Source organism: Gavialis gangeticus, unplaced genomic scaffold (genome assembly GCF_001723915.1).
Source record: "Gavialis gangeticus isolate Ggan-Ray unplaced genomic scaffold, GavGan_comp1, whole genome shotgun sequence".
NCBI lineage: Eukaryota > Metazoa > Chordata > Crocodylia > Gavialidae > Gavialis > Gavialis gangeticus.
Window position 1 is genome coordinate 5,734,137 of NW_017729029.1, and position 4,453 is coordinate 5,738,589.

Genomic DNA, 4,453 nt, shown 5'->3' on the forward strand with positions numbered 1-4,453 from the left:
TCCCCTGCTGGTCCCTCTCAGATGTGTTCCTGGATAATTTTCTCAAAGAGCTTCCCCAGGACCGAGGTAAAACTAACGGGCCTATAGTTTCCTGGGTCCTCCTTCTTCCCTTTTTTGAAAATGGGGACCACACTGGCCTTTTTCCAATCCTCTGGCACCTCGCCAGAGCACCACAAGTGCTTGTAGAGCTGTTCCAGGGGTCCCGCAATGGCCTCTGCCAATTCTCTCAGCACCCTGGGGTGCAGATCATCTGGATCTGCTGATTTGAACATGTCCAGTCCCACCAGAAGTTCCCTGACTAGGTCCTCTCTGACCCTGGGCCTGACTGTGCCTCTCCTGAGTTCTTCTGGGATCCCGGTGGGGGAGGGGGATGTCCCAGTCCCTGCTCAGAAATATGAAGGCAACGAATTTGTTAAAGAGGTCAGCTTTATCATCTGGTGCAACCACCAGATTGCCATGCGTGTCCTGCAGTGGTCCCACATTACCTGGTGCCTTCTTTTTACTCCCTATGTATTTAAAAAAGGACATCTTTGATCCAGGTCACTAGTCCCAGTTCTGTCTCCGCCTTAGCCTTCCTAACAGCCCCCCTACAGTCTTGAGCAATGCTCGTTGGTGATGGCCCCTCTCTTCCATTGGGTGTACACCTCCTTTTTAGCTTTCAGATGTTCCTGAATACCTTTGGTGAGCCCTGGGGGATTTTTAACACCCTCCCGCCTTTGATTCGCATTGGGACTGTCATCCTTTGGGCTCGGAGGTTCATCTCCTTAAGGAACGACCACTCAACTTGGACTCCCAACTCCCCTCCCCTCCGTGACCTCACTGCCTCCCCAACTAATCTCCTTAGCTCATTGAAATTGGCCCTCCTGAAGTCAAGGGCTGCTGCCTTGCTGCAGGCCTTCGACACCCTGCACTGGATGACTGCTTGGCTTTGAATGACTCAATGTAGTTAAATGGTGAAGGTCTGTCCCTTGCACTGTGGACAGAATGGCCCCTGTGAGAGTCCACAAATGCCTCCAAACGTGAGGATCTTGGATACATAATTTATGGTGATGAGGGACTGCTCTCCCTCTAGCTTCCTCCTTTGGCCTTTTGGCTAGGGGCAAGCAAGACTAGAAGCATCTGAACTCTAAGATCTCCAAGCTTGGGGCTTGCATGTAGGATGTCTGCCATGGATTTGGGAGTATCTGAAGCCCCAGTTTGATGAGTCTGGAAGATAGGATACTTGCTGGTGGTAGAAAGACACAGACTTGAATGATTAAGCTTTGCTCAGTTGAAATTTGGAACATAATTTGGAATGATTTGGCCTTGTAAACAAACTTTTTAAAAATGTGGTAGGTTCCCATCAGCATCTTGGCCTTTTGGCTAAGATCAAACTTTTTTTACCATCAGGGGGAGGGCATCAGGGCTGGCTCTGGCCCTTCTGGTGCCAGGCTGGTATTGCAGTACCTCCAGGCCCAGTGCTAGTTCCATATGGAAGGAATACCCACCATTTGTTTTTTAGGGGCCAAAAAAAAAAGTTCACATCAGTATTTTTGGTACCAGGGGAGGATGTCAGAGCTTGCTCTGGCCTCTCTCAGTCTTTTATTGCAGTACCTCCAGGCCCTGTGCTCATTTTCTCCTGAGGGAGCAACTGGCCATTTTTTTAAGGGCCACACACATGAAAAGATGATGCTGATTAGTATGTATGATGCAGGAGGGCCACTGGGGGGTGGGGATGGATTGGAATCTCATAACCCTTCTTTACAAGAAGGGGGAGAGCAGGGATCTGAAAAATTGGCAACCTATAATACTTCTAAACCTTGACTACAGACTGATGGCTAAGGTCTGGTAGAGGTGTGGTGATTCATGAAGACCAGTTATATGTGGTGCCGCAGCAACAGATCCATGGAGCCCTGTTACAGGTACAACATGTGCTACATTACCAATGGGAGAGAGGACTGAACCCTGTGCTGAACCCTGACCTGGAGAAATCCTACAACCAAATGTCACATTAATTCCTGCTTGAGACACTGAAGAAGATGGGGGTCCTCCTCACCTTCATTACCTGGATAAAGACACTGTACACCAACATAAGCAGCAGGGTGCTGGTAAATTGCTTGCTGATCGCACTGCTCATGGTAGATTTGGGTGCCCAGTAGGGTGCCCACTCTCCCCAATCCTTTTCATCTGCATGATGGAACCACTAGCCCAGCAGCTCAGATGGGACCCCAGAATTAGCAGAATGCAAGTCTCTGTGTGGCAGGGCACTGGATGTGCCCGCCACTTGAACAGGTCAGGCAGCCTGCTAAGCCACTGGCAGGTGAGGGTCAGGGCTGATTGCATAGTCAGCTGACCCAGGGGGCTTGCAGGTATGGCTAGGCCTGATCAAAGGAGTCATTTGATTGAAGATAGTCATCTGATTGGAGGAGGGTTGGGCTTAGACAGGGTATAAGCCTGGATCTTGAGAGCAGGGCTGGTGGTAACTTCTTGGGACCTGGTGGAGGAATATCATCCAGCAGGAAGGCTGCAACTCCTGAATGTCAGATAGGACATGACATCCAGAGGTTTGGGTAGGAACTAAGGGGATGGAGGAGGTTTTTGGAGACCCAGTGTGGGGTCCAGAGCCCTGAGAAGGGGACTGAGTGCCTGGGGCCTGTGGCAAGGTCAGATGAGTCCAGAGAGAGAGGGGCTGAATGCCTGTGGCCTGTTGACAGGAGGGCTCAGGACAAGCCCAGACAGGAATTGTATGCAGAGGGGCTTTTTGAGAGGCCAGGAGGGACCCAGATGAGCCCAGGGAAGGAAAGGACTGCAATAAGGAAGACCTATGGAGGACTCTGAGCTGACAAAGAGAGAGAGAGAGAGAGAGAGAGTGACCCATGGAGGGGCCTGAGTGGGCAGACCCCCACAGAGAGGAGAGGGCTGGCAGTTGGAGGACAGACCTGGGGAACCTCAACTAGCCTATGCTGGGTCAAGGGCCCAGGAGGGGCCCAAAGGTGAGAGAGCCCACCACAAGAAACAGCTGGGAGAGCCTGGAGTCTCAACTGGCCTGGAGGTGGGGCCAGGGCCTAGGAAAGGCACAAAGAGAGGGAAGGGTCAGGGAACATGCAGCCCAGGATGATGTTGGCCATTAGGGGTCCAAGAGTGAGCTGGGGGCCAGAGATAAAGGACTTAGAAGCAAAACAGGGGCAGGGCCAGGGGACCCAGTGGTTAAATCGCCAAGGAGGGACATAGGGCATCTAGGGAAGAGTGCAGCGAGGGACATGTAAGACCAGGAGGGTTTGGAAACCAGTCCTGGATATGACCTAAAATTGCACCCTTCTGGGGTCGGTTAGCATGGTGAGGTTGCCTGTAGCAGGGCAGCCTCCATGAAATGCCACGTATGGACCATGTCAGGGGAAGACGAGGATGGGGAAACAGAAAGCCTTAGCTCTGATACTATCTGGGGACACAGTTTTATGGAATGAGACCCAGCAAGGGACCTGGGCTCAGGTAGAGGCCAACGGGTGTTTGGTTGAGCCGGGCCATGTGAAGGCCTGGGCAGCCTCCCTATTATTTTATTGATCATCAAGTCATGCCAGGAGAGACAGAAAGGTGCCCTTCAGGACAGAACGAGGCACGGTTGCGGAGCTCTGAGGTGAATGTCACAGCCACCCCTGGGACCTGACCCTGTGACACCCTAGGAACTGTCGTGCGTGGTGTGGGTTCGCGCGCGGATTGGTGGAGCTGGTGGGTCCTTTTCCCTTTGGGCAGGGCGTTTGCAAAGGAGGCGGCTATACACGCATAATGGTTGCAAGATTTTTGTTTTCGTTTTACTTACACGTCAGCAGAATGGACGCGTAGGCGCAAGTCAAAACAGGTAACAGATACAGTTGCGTTGCGAGATCGAGATCGAAAATGGTGATCGAGATCGAAAATCGACAGAAATCGACAGCTGCGGAGACCCTCTCGATACAGAGACGAACGTGGTCTTAACGAGTGCACTGGGAAAGGGTACGCCGCGGTAATTTCGTTGGCGGAGAAGCACGTCAAGACTGGCCAAGCCTAGGCAGGGAGGAGAAGTTCCTCCTTGATGTGCTGACAAGCGCTGCTTCTGCTGGACGGAAGCTTGCACATGGATTTTATAGGCCAAATGATGTGTCTTGCATCATGGGCATGGATTGGTTAATTCTTCCTGCCTGCATTTGGCGCGCGTGGGAACAAAGTAACAGAAAAAACAAGGGGTCTCGGAGGGCGGGCAGAACTAGCTCGGGTGCCTGCTGCACAGTTTTGCAGGTTTGTGCTGACGGCACAGCTTTTTTGCACAAAACATGCCCCCTTGCCGTCAAGCACAAACATTGACATGCTAGACTTCGTCCTCATTCTCTGGGTCGAGAGACTCACTAAACGGCAAGAGTGTATATACAAAAGCATTATTAACTTTTGCTTTAAAAACTGAAATACGCAACAAACACAAGAAATTACTATTACAAGTATA